Here is a 12857-nt window from a genome sequence, read left to right on the forward strand (position 1 = left end):
CTATGTGCTGCCTAAAGGGGGGCTGTATGTGCTGCCTAAAGGGGGACTCTATGTGCTGCCTAAAGGGGGGCTCTATGTGCTGCCTAATATGGGGGAATCTATGTGCTGCCTAAAGGGGGACTCTATGTGCTGCCTAAAGGGGGGCTCTATGTGCTGCCTAAAGGGGGGATCTAACTATGTGCTGCCTAATATGGGGAACTCTATGTGCTGCCTAAAGGGGGCTCTAACTATGTGCTGCCTAAAGGTGGGCTCTAACTATGTGCTGCCTAAAGGGGGGCTCTAACTATGTGCTGCCTAAAGGGGGGCTCTAACTATGTGCTTCCTAATACGGGGAAATCTATGTGCTGCCTAAAGGGGGGCTCTAACTATGTGCTGCCTAATATGGGGGAATCTATGTGCTGCCTAAAGGGGGGCTCTAACTATGTGCTGCCTAATATGGGGGAATCTATGTGCTGCCTAAAGGGGGGCTCTATGTGCTGCCTAAAGGGGGGCTCTATGTGCTGCCTAAAGGGGGACTCTATGTGCTGCTTATATGGGGGAATCTATGTGCTGTCTAAAGGGGGCTCTATGTGCTGCCTAAAGGGGGGCTCTATGTGCTGCCTAATATGGGGGAATCTATGTGCTGCCTAAAGGGGGGCTCTATGTGCTGCCTAAAGGAGGACTCTATGTGCTGCCTAAAGGAGGACTCTATGTGCTGCCTAAAGGGGGGCTCTATGTGCTGCCTAAAGGGGGACTCTATGTGCTGCCTAAAGGGGGGCTCTATGTGCTGCCTAAAGGGGGACTCTATGTGCTGCCTAAAGGGGGACTCTATGTGCTGCCTAAAGGGGGGCTCTATGTGCTGCCTAAAGGGGGGATCTAACTATGTGCTGCCTAATATGGGGGAATCTATGTGCTACCTAAAGGGGGCTCTAACTATGTGCTGCCTAAAGGTGGGCTCTAACTATGTGCTGCCTAAAGGGGGGCTCTAACTATGTGCTGCCTAAAGGGGGGCTCTAACTATGTGCTTCCTAATACGGGGAAATCTATGTGCTGCCTAAAGGGGGGCTCTAACTATGTGCTGCCTAATATGGGGGAATCTATGTGCTGCCTAAAGGGGGGCTCTAACTATGTGCTGCCTAATATGGGGGAATCTATGTGCTGCCTAAAGGGGGGCTCTATGTGCTGCCTAAAGGGGGGCTCTATGTGCTGCCTAAAGGGGGACTCTATGTGCTGCCTAAAGGGGGACTCTATGTGCTGCCTAAAGGGGGCTCTATGTGCTGCCTAAAGGGGGGCTGTATGTGCTGCCTAAAGGGGGACTCTATGTGCTGCCTAAAGGGGGGCTCTATGTGCTGCCTAAAGGGGGGCTCTATGTGCTGCCTAAAGGGGGGCTCTATGTGCTGCCTAATATGGGGGACTCTATGTGCTGCCTAAAGGGGGGCTCTATGTGCTGCCTAAAGGGGGACTCTATGTGCTGCCTAAAGGGGGACTCTATGTGCTGCCTAAAGGGGGGCTCTATGTGCTGCCTAATATGGGGGAATCTATGTGCTGCCTAAAGGGGGACTCTATGTGCTGCCTAAAGGGGGGCTCTATGTGCTGCCTAAAGGGGGACTCTATGTGCTGCCTAAAGGGGGGCTCTATGTGCTGCTTATATGGGGGAATCTATGTGCTGCCTAAAGGGGGGCTCTATGTGCTGCCTAATATGGGGGAATCTATGTGCTGCCTAAAGGGGGACTCTATGTGCTGCCTAAAGGGGGGCTCTATGTGCTGCCTAAAGGGGGGCTCTATGTGCTGCCTAATATGGGGGAATCTATGTGCTGCCTAAAGGGGGGCTCTATGTGCTGCCTAAAGGGGGGCTCTATGTGCTGCCTAAAGGGGGGCTCTATGTGCTGCCTAAAGGGGGGCTCTATGTGCTGCCTAATATGGGGGAATCTATGTGCTGCCTAAAGGGGGGCTCTATGTGCTGCCTAAAGGGGGACTCTATGTGCTGCCTAATATGGGGGACTCTATGTGCTGCCTAAAGGGGGGCTCTATGTGCTGCCTAAAGGGGGGCTCTATGTGCTGCCTAAAGGGGGCTAAAGCATGTTGTTCCAAACCATTTAGGAATAATAGGTGATTTATGCCCTTTATGGATTAAAACCAGACTCTGCATCAACTATGTCATTTTCCATGGAAGTTTTGCCCTGGATCCCGCTCCGGCACACCACAGTCCAGGTATTAGTCCCCTTGAAACAACTTTTAAATCACTATTGTGCCCAGAAAGAGTCCCTGTGGGCTTTAAAATTCGCCGCCCATTGAAGTCAATGGTGATTCACGAACATTTGTGGAAGTTCGTGTTTGTGAACCCAAAATGTTCTGTTTACGTCATCACTAAGCAGCCCATATAGGGGCGATCAGAGGCCAGAAGTGTCACTGACAGTAATACACTATAAAGCTCCCATAGAATCACTGGTTACAATATTCCCTGGTGGTCTAGTGGTTAGGATTCGGCGCTCTCACCGCCGCGGCCCGGGTTCGATTCCCGGTCAGGGAATAATTATTTTGCCTGTTTTTTTTTTTTTTCAACTGTAATTTTTATTAAAGATTTTCACAAAAGAAAACAGGAGTTCGCTAAGACTTAGGCAAATCAGAGTCCGGGGCGCAGCCCAGCACAATAGGGGTAAGTAACAATCCAAAATAGAGAGCAGGACAAATAAAACAGTTGGACAACAGAACAATTAGCCCCGACTGCAGACAAACCATCAACACAAAGCAAATATACAGAAGATAAGAAGCCAAATAGTGAAATACTCAAAGGAGAGAACTCTCCAAATCTCCAACACGAAGGACCGAGAGAGAAGACAGAAGGAGACAAAGACACCAAAGCACAAACACATTCGGGGAGAAGGAAGGAAGAGGAGGAAGGAATAGGGGGGGAGGGGGGGGGGGGGAAGTATTCGGTATCGCCTTAAGGAGGTTGTCTGTCAGAGAAACGGTCCCACGGCTCCCAGACTGAAAGGAAGGTGGGGATAGTATTATTCAGAGAGGCTGTGAGGTATTCTAGAGAGCGTATTTCACTAATACGGGAGAGTAGGTCGGACTCAGAGGGAGGAAGAGTCCTCTTCCAGCATTTAGCAACTAAGGTCTTAGCCGCCAAAAAAATGTGCATAGCCAGTTTAAACAACCTCTTCGGTAGAGCTGAGTGCGAGAGGTGCAAAAGATAGACCGGAGGGTTAGGAGGGACCGATACTCCAAAAACATCCGAAAGTAAGCGACTCACTAACTCCCAATATCCCGTGATGAGCGGGCAAGACCAAAAAATATGAAACAACGTACCCAAACCCACCCCACACCGCCAGCACTGGGGGGGGACACACTGGGATTCAGCCTACTCAATAACTCCGGGGTATGGTACCAACCCATAATCAGTTTGTATTGAGTCTCCTTATCAGCAGTACATATAGACGCCCTAGAGGCCCACTCCCATATTATTTTCCACTGAGGAAGGGTGATAGACATATTAAGCGCCTCCTCCCAACGAGACATATACCGCTGGGATACCTGGACACCCCCCATAGGCCGGATAAGCAAAGAGTAAATATCGGAGAGAAGACCCCTCGCCTGAGGTCCACCACGACACGCCTTTCAAAGCCTGTAGACAAGGACACCACAAGGGAACCGAGCATGGAGGACATAAAATGCTGCAGCTGTGAATAATGAAAATGCTCAGACGAGGGGAGATCCCAACGAGACTGCAACTGAGAAAAAGGCAAGAGAGTTCGCGACAAGGGATCAACCACATCTGCCCAGCAAAAAAGGCCTCTAGACCCCCATTCCCTCACCATAAGAGAAGTCTGGCCGGGGGGGGGGGAAACTAGGATGATAAAGATCGAAGAGGGAGACAGTAGTTTAAATTTGACAGAGCAGTAACCCCACACATATCTTGAAAACACCATAGGGCCCAGGAGAGGGGAGAGAGTAGGAGCAGAGGCAGGAAGAGTCCAAAGGAGAGCGTTAGGGTGGACAGGCGCTAACCATAGCTTCTCTAGCTCCATCCAACGGCTATAGGCATGATAGGTGGACCATGCCGCTAGATGACGTAAGTGGGCAGCCCAATAGTACTTTACCACATCCGGGACCACCAAACCCCCAAACGTCCTCCCGGCCATCATCACGGACATCGGGAGCTGATGTCTTTTCCCATCCCAAATAAATCGAAAAATAGCCGCCTGTAGGGAGCGCAGGGCCGACAGTGGGACCCGAACCGGCAGGGTCTCAAAAAAGTAAAGGAGCTTCGGGAGAATAGTCATTTTCACCGCAGCAATGCGACCAAAAAAAGAGATGTATTGCGAGCGCCATTTTTCCATAAGAGCACGGAGCTCCCGAAAGAGGGGAAGATAGTTGGTGGAATAAAGTGAGGAATAGTTAGAAGAGATCCAGACCCCCAAGTACTTAATAGCAGAGGGAGACCACCGTAAAGAATAGTCAGAGCATAGAAGAGCAGAAAAGGAAGAGGGAAGATTGATAGGAAGGGCCTCCGAATTAGCAAGGTTAACCTTATAGCCGGAAACCACCCCATAGTCATGCAGAACCTTGTAAAGAGAAGAGTAGAGGGCGAGAAAGTGTAAGAAGAACATCGTCAGCAAACAGACAAACCTTGAATTCCCTATCATGTAAGGAAATACCAGTAATGTCCGGATCACCCCTGATCATAGCAACCAAGGGTTCAATACATAGCGCAAAGATCAGGGGGGATAACGGGCAACCCTGACGAGTCCCATTAAATAAAGAAAAAATAGGAGATGGCGAGTGAGGAAGCTTGAGTGAGGCTGTAGGAGAGGAATAGAGACCCCGTAGTGCAGTCAAAAACTTCCCCGAAATCCCAAATTTTTGTAAAGTAGCAAAAAGGAACGGCCACCCCAGCCTATCGAAAGCTTTTTCAGCATCTAGACTAAGAATTAAGGCCTGCTCAGATCTCCGATTGATCAAATCAATCAGGTCCACCACCCTCCTTGTGTTGTCTCCAACCTGGTTTTTATGAATAAGAGCCGGGAGGAAGGAGCAAAGTCTAACAGCCAATACCTTAGAAAAAAGCTTAAGGTCAGAGTTAAGGAGGGCAATGGGCCGATAGACGGAGCAATCGTGAGGATCTTTGCCAGGCTTGGGTATAAGGGTGATAAGGGAGTGTAAGAAAGACTGCAGAACCGCCTCCCCGTCCAGAAAGGAATTGAAAAGAGGAACAAGTTTAGGCACCAACAGAGTGGAGAATGTCTTATAATACAGATATGGGAAGCCATCCGGCCCAGGAGAGCGACCAGTCGGGAGAGATTTAAGGACCTCTAAGACCTTCTCTCCCGTAATAGGGGCATTAAGAACATCCCGGTCGGCACCCGAAAGAGAAGGCAATCCACACCGAGAGAGATAGGCGTCTAAGGTGGCTGCCCTCTCCCCCGGGTCGGACGGCAACCGGGAAGGAAGTGAGTAAAGACCAGTGTAATAGTCAACAAAAAGATGGAAAATATCAGCAGGGTGGTAATGGAGAACCCCATTAGGGTCCTTCAAAGCAGAGGGGGATTGAGCAGCAGCCCGGTCACTCAGACGTCTCGCCAGCATTGTGTGAGCCTTATTGCCTTTCTCGTAGAAGCGCTGCTTGGCATAGAGCAATTGCCTATCAACTCTATGTAGAGCCAGGTTGCCCAATTGTGCCCGGGCCGCAACCAAGCCCCTCAGTGTTGTAACAGAAGGAGAAGACAGCAAGCGAGCTTCCAGACGAGCAATCTCCAATCGAAGTTCCCTAAAGCGATTCAGAGCATTCCGCTTAAGACCAGCGCCCAAAGCAATGCAATGGCCGTGGATCACAGACTTGTTAGCTTCCCAAAGGATAGCCTGCGAGGACACTGAGCCTTCATTAGTGGCACAGTAGTCAGTAATACACCGCTGAATCGACTCACGGGAAGGTAACGTTTTAAGGAGGGAGTCATTCAATCTCCAATGACAAGATCTCAGAGAAGAAGGGGAAGAGGAGAAAGAGAGGAGAACTGGACAGTGATCAGACCAAGAAATAGGATCCAGAGAGGTATCAGAGAGCATGCGCACCATCAGAAGATTCCCAAAAAAATTGTCAATACGCTTATGCAACTTGTGCGGGTGCGAATAAAAACTAAAAGAGCGCTCCGTTGGGTGGCCAATCTGCCACAAATCGTAGAGCGAGGAGTAACGGACGAGACGCCGAAAAATTGAGGCAAGACGCAGCTGCGCAGGGGGAGCGCCGGTGACTGAATGGCGGTCCAAGGAGGGGGAAAAGATGAGATTAAAGTCTACAAAGTTACAAAGCAAAAGGGAGACCCCGCCCAGGGACCCCTCTAGTATGACATACCTCCCCTTAGGATCAAGAAGAGAGGAAGAGACTTGTAATGGGCAGGACCTAGACACCAAAATAGCCACCCCCGCCCTCTTCCTATCCATGGTAGCCGAGTAACACTCGGGGAACAGGTGTTGAATGAATTGGAAGGATCCAGAATGGTCAAAGTGCGTCTCCTGAAGGAAAACTATGTCAACGCGTAGACTAACCAACTCCATTTGCAATAGGCGTCGCTTAGTAGGGGAATTAAGCCCCTTAACATTCAGGGAGACGCACTTGACCATGGCGGATGACAAGAGGAAAATAAGCAGCCAATAAGAAGCATACTCAAGAAAACAGGCCAGGAGGACGTAACGGGCAGCACAGGACCCTCCATGGGAACCGGATAAGAGCAGGGATCAGCAACAATTTGTACAGGAACAGGCAACCTAGGGCAGGAAGAAAAGAGGGAGGTGGGGAAAGGAGAGACAGAAAGGGACCAAATAAGAAGACACGAAGGGGAAAACATACAAAACACAACCAGACAGGTCACCACATGACAAAGAAAAAACAACAATAATCAGTGAAATAAACCATTGACCAAAAAGCCAATGCAGAGGCCAGGACCACCGAAGTGGGCCATGGTCCAGAGCATGGGCAGACCATTGCCACAGCCTCAAGAGGGGATATGGAAGGAGGCCAACAAAGAACAACCCCCAAAAAAGTGGGGCACCCCACTCCAAGGCCGTGGCAAGTGAACAAATGAAACGAAAACCCATAGGTGACCAAAAAATTCGAAAACACCAAAAAAGCAAAAGTGACTATGAAGAAGCAACAGTGCTGGCCCCCCAATAGAAAGACAGTCCACAGTCAGGTGAGGAGTCTAAACTTAAGCATCCCTAGTCAAGCCAGGGGGGGGGGCAGTAGAACCAGAGGGGGCCAGCAGAGTCCAATATGGAGGAACCATGAAGCAAGACCAGCTGCTCAAGGGGGGGGCTGGTGGGGCTACCTTGGGGGGAGAGAAGGGGGGTCACGTCGGCCACCAGCCTGGCGGGATCGGACAGGCTGCCACACCGGGGGCAGGGGAGGAGGGGGAGACATCAGGTCCCAGTCCACCATCTTCGGAGTCGGTAGGTCCAGGGCTGAGCAGAATGCCTGGAGGTCAGGAAAAGAGTGAAGAAAAGCAGAGCGTCCCTCCCTGCGTGCCTGCAGGCCCAACGGAAAAGTCCAGCGGTATGGCACATGATGGGAGCGAAGTATTTCCAGGAGAGGTTGCAGCAAGCGTCTCTTTCTGAGAGTAAGCCAGGACAGATCTTGGTAAAGCTGGACAGGAGCTCCATCAACGTCGAAATTGCGCAGGGATCTAGCCTTCGCCATGATGGCCTCTTTGATCTGGAAATCGTGGACACAGCAGATGACGTCTCGAGGAGCGCCCGTGGCTGACTTGGGGCGGAGCGCTCTGTGTGCTCTGTCAAGTTTGATCCTATGTGATGGCGGTTCACCAAGAATCTTATTAAAGATGGTCTCCAAAATGCCAAAGAGGTCTTCTTCCCTTGTTGCCTCCGGTAGCCCCCTCAGTCGGATATTATTGCGTCTCCCCCTATTGTCAAGATCCTCAACATGGCGTGGAGATCACCCAAGAAATCTTTCTGGGAAGCAATGGTGGAGTGAAGTTGGGCTATATATGACCGTGTTTGATCATGGGCATCCTCCAGGTCATCCACCCGATCCGAGACATGCTGGAGATCCCGGCGCATTTCTGAGATCTCAGCCCGGCAGGTCTCCTTGACCTCCGCAACCAGGGAGCGAAAGTCCTCCTTCGAAGGAATTTGGGCAAGCAACTGGCTTAATTCTGGAATTGCGGCTGACAGCTGTGAGCCTCCGGAGCAGGGTATGCCGGAGCCAGGGAGAGCATCCCAAGAGGGTGAGGGTGGTGCTACCTCAGGGGTCAGGGGAGGCTGATGCAGATGGCCAGGGGTCCCAGGAGGGGACCGGCGTCCGGATCCCACAGACATCACCGCAGCAGAGCGGGGCCTCTGCGGTCTAGGAGTGCCAAGAGGGGTAAAGCAGGCTGCCAGGGGGTACAGAGGAGGCACAACAGGGAACCCCAGGGGATCAGGGGGAGACCTAGGAGAGGAGCAGATAACAACCCCCTCAGGGAGTCCAGAGGAGGGGGAGCCTGAGCAGGGTGAAGCAGCTAAGGAGGCAGCAGGCAGGCTTGTGGTCCCCTGAAGATGAGCGCTGGCCCCCACCACGGCAGCCCAGGTGATGGCAGCAGGGGGGCTGCCAGGAGGAATGGGAGAAGGGGCCGCCAGGAGGGGTGGTGATACTGCAGGAGGGAGAGGGTCAGGGAGTGAAGGTGAGCCCTCCGCAACCAGCGTGGGAGTGAGCGCACTACACAGGGGATTGCCGGCGTCACTTACTGCACGTCCCCGGAGCGCACTCGTGTCCAGCACAGAGGCACTTCTTGTCAGCGGAGGGGTCAGGGATCCAGGCACCGCAGGAGCAGAAGGGGCGATCGGGACCGTGAATGAAGGTAAGCCCAGGGTCTCCGATCGTTGCGGGCAATCTTCCGGAGAGGGATCCCGCCCCGCAGGGAGGCGGCAGCTGGAGCGAGATCAGGGCCTGTAATGGCGGGTCCGGAGTGCAGAGCGGAGGCAGGAGGGAGTCGCCACAGACGCTGTAGGGGTCCAGGGGCCGGAGCAGAGAGTCTGGCAGGTGCGGAGGGTGTTCTAGTACGTCTAGAATGTTTCCCCATGGGGGTGCTGGGTCCCCAATGCGGGTCTGTTAGGTGCTAAACGGCCCAGGGAGCGGGAGCCTCTTCAATGTGCGGCCATTCTCGTCAGCGCCAAGCCACGCCCCCCCATTTTGCCTGTTTTTATATCCATCTAAGACAATTAGAGATTTATCAAAACCTGTGCAGAGGAAAAATTGCCTAGATTCCCATAGCAACCAATCAGATCGCTGCTTTCATTTTTAACATGGCCTCGCGATCTGATTGGTTACCATAGACAACTGGGAACTCTCCCTTTGCACTGGTTTTGATAAATCTCCCCCAATGTTTCCAAACCAGTGAGCCTCCAGCTGTAGCCTTTTGCTGTCCGGGCATGCTGGGAGTTGTAGTTTTCCACAGCTGGAGGCCCCCTAGTCCTGATATCCTCTGTTCCTGCCGCACCGTCTGTGGCCACGTCACTTACATTCGGGTTGTGGATTAAACCCTACATGACTATAGATTATAAAAGAAGCCAGGACGGCTCTAATCTCTAGGCAGCAAATGGTTAATAAAGAAACAAAATGGAATTAAAACAGAATTTAAAAAAAACACAACTGCGTTGGCCGGGAATCAAACCCGGGTCAACTGCTTGGAAGGCAGCTATGCTCACCACTATACCACCAACGCCTGCTGCCGACTGCCCGTCAGTGTACATACACAGAACATCAGAGCGGCGCTCACCACTATACCACCAACGCCTGCTGCCGACTGCCCGTCAGTGTACATACACAGAACATCAGAGCGGCGCTCACCACTATACCACCAACGCCTGACGCTGCTGACTGCCCCTCAGTGTACATACACAGAACATCAGAGCGGCGCTCACCACTATACCACCAACGCCTGCTGCTGACTGCCCCTCAGTGTACATACACAGAACATCAGAGCGGCGCTCACCACTATACCACCAACGCCTGACACTGACTGCCCCTCAGTGTACATACACAGAACATCAGAGCGGCGCTCACCACTATACCATCAACGCCTGCTGCTGACTGCCCGTCAGTGTACATACACAGAACATCAGAGCGGCGCTCACCACTATACCACCAACGCCTGCTGCCGACTGCTCCTCAGTGTACATACACAGAACGTCAGAGCGGCGCTCACCACTATACCACCAACGCCTGACGCTGACTGCCCCTCAGTGTACATACACAGAACGTCAGAGCGGCGCTCACCACTATACCACCAACGCCTGACACTGACTGCCCCTCAGTGTACATACACAGAACATCAGAGCGGCGCTCACCACTATACCACCAACGCCTGCTGCTGACTGCCCCTCAGTGTACATACACAGAACATCAGAGCGGCGCTCACCACTATACCACCAACGCCTGACGCTGCTGACTGCCCCTCAGTGTACATACACAGAACATCAGAGCGGCGCTCACCACTATACCACCAACGCCTGCTGCCGACTGCCCCTCAGTGTACATACACAGAACATCAGAGCGGCGCTCACCACTATACCACCAACGCCTGCTGCTGACTGCCCCTCAGTGTACATACACAGAACATCAGAGCGGCGCTCACCACTATACCACCAACGCCTGACGCTGCTGACTGCCCCTCAGTGTACATACACAGAACATCAGAGCGGCGCTCACCACTATACCACCAACGCCTGCTGCCGACTGCTCCTCAGTGTACATACACAGAACGTCAGAGCGGCGCTCACCACTATACCACCAACGCCTGCTGCCGACTGCCCCTCAGTGTACATACACAGAACGTCAGAGCGGCGCTCACCACTATACCACCAACGCCTGCTGCCGACTGCCCCTCAGTGTACATACACAGAACGTCAGAGCGGCGCTCACCACTATACCACCAACGCCTGCTGCCGACTGCCCCTCAGTGTACATACACAGAACGTCAGAGCGGCGCTCACCACTATACCACCAACGCCTGCTGCCGACTGCCCGTCAGTGTACATACACAGAACATCAGAGCGGCACTCACCACTATACCACCAACACCTGACGCTGCTGACTGCTCCTCAGTGTACATACACAGAACATCAGAGCGGCACTCACCACTATACCACCAACGCCTGCTGCTGACTGCCCCTCAGTGTACATACACAGAACGTCAGAGCGGCGCTCACCACTATACCACCAACGCCTGACGCTGCTGACTGCCCCTCAGTGTACATACACAGAATGTCAGAGCGGCGCTCACCACTATACTACCAACGCCTGACACTGACTGCCCCTCAGTGTACATACACAGAACATCAGAGCGGCACTCACCACTATACCACCAACGCCTGACACTGACTGCTCCTCAGTGTACATACACAGAACGTCAGAGCGGCTCTCACCACTATACCACCAACGCCTGCTGCTGACTGCTCCTCAGTGTACATACACAGAACATCAGAGCGGCACTCACCACTATACCACCAACGCCTGACGCTGCTGACTGCCCCTCAGTGTACATACACAGAACATCAGAGCGGCACTCACCATTATACCACCAACGCCTGACGCTGCTGACTGCCCCTCAGTGTACATACACAGAACATCAGAGCGGCGCTCACCACTATACCACCAACGCCTGCTGCTGACTGCCCCTCAGTGTACATACACAGAACATCAGAGCGGCGCTCACCACTATATCACCAACGCCTGACACTGACTGCTCCTCAGTGTACATACACAGAACATCAGAGCGGCGCTCACCACTATACCACCAACGCCTGACACTGACTGCCCCTCAGTGTACATACACAGAACATCAGAGCGGCGCTCACCACTATACCACCAACGCCTGACGCTGCTGACTGCCCCTCAGTGTACATACACAGAACATCAGAGCGGCACTCACCACTATACCACCAACGCCTGCTGCTGACTGCTCCTCAGTGTACATACACAGAACATCAGAGCGGCGCTCACCACTATACCACCAACGCCTGACACTGACTGCTCCTCAGTGTACATACACAGAACGTCAGAGCGGCACTCACCACTATACCACCAACGCCTGACACTGACTGCTCCTCAGTGTACATACACAGAACGTCAGAGCGGCACTCACCACTATACCACCAACGCCTGACGCTGCTGACTGCCCCTCAGTGTACATACACAGAACATCAGAGCGGCGCTCACCACTATACCACCAACGCCTGACGCTGCTGACTGCTCCTCAGTGTACATACACAGAACATCAGAGCGGCGCTCACCACTATACCACCAACGCCTGACGCTGACTGCCCCTCAGTGTACATACACAGAACATCAGAGCGGCGCTCACCACTATACCACCAACACCTGACGCTGCTGACTGCCCCTCAGTGTACATACACAGAACATCAGAGCGGCGCTCACCACTATACCACCAACGCCTGACACTGCTGACTGCCCCTCAGTGTACATACACAGAACATCAGAGCGGCGCTCACCACTATACCACCAACGCCTGACACTGACTGCCCCTCAGTGTACATACACAGAACATCAGAGCGGTGCTCACCACTATATCACCAACGCCTGACGCTGCTGACTGCCCCTCAGTGTACATACACAGAACATCAGAGCGGCGCTCACCACTATACCACCAACACCTGACGCTGACTGCCCCTCAGTGTACATACACAGAACATCAGAGCGGCGTTCACCACTATACCACCAACGCCTGACGCTGCTGACTGCCCCTTAGTGTACATACACAGAACATCAGAGCGGCGCTCACCACCATACCACCAACACCTGCTGCTGACTGCCCCTCAGTGTACATACACAGAACATCAGAGCGGCGCTCACCACTATACCACCA

General features: G+C 52.8%; 2 non-coding genes across 2 annotated transcripts; one reads left to right on the forward strand and one right to left on the reverse strand.

Annotated features, from left to right (window-relative positions):
- The first annotated feature begins 2437 nt into the window (after positions 1–2437).
- TRNAE-CUC (transfer RNA glutamic acid (anticodon CUC)) lies at positions 2438–2509 on the forward strand. The gene has a single exon. It is a non-coding gene; the product is annotated as a tRNA-Glu (tRNA).
- A 7114-nt stretch (positions 2510–9623) lies between these two features.
- Positions 9624–9695, reverse strand: TRNAG-UCC (transfer RNA glycine (anticodon UCC)). The gene has a single exon. It is a non-coding gene; the product is annotated as a tRNA-Gly (tRNA).
- Between the last annotated feature and the right edge of the window lie 3162 nt (positions 9696–12857).

Source organism: Hyla sarda, unplaced genomic scaffold, assembly GCF_029499605.1.
Source record: "Hyla sarda isolate aHylSar1 unplaced genomic scaffold, aHylSar1.hap1 scaffold_2206, whole genome shotgun sequence".
Lineage (NCBI taxonomy): Eukaryota > Metazoa > Chordata > Amphibia > Anura > Hylidae > Hyla > Hyla sarda.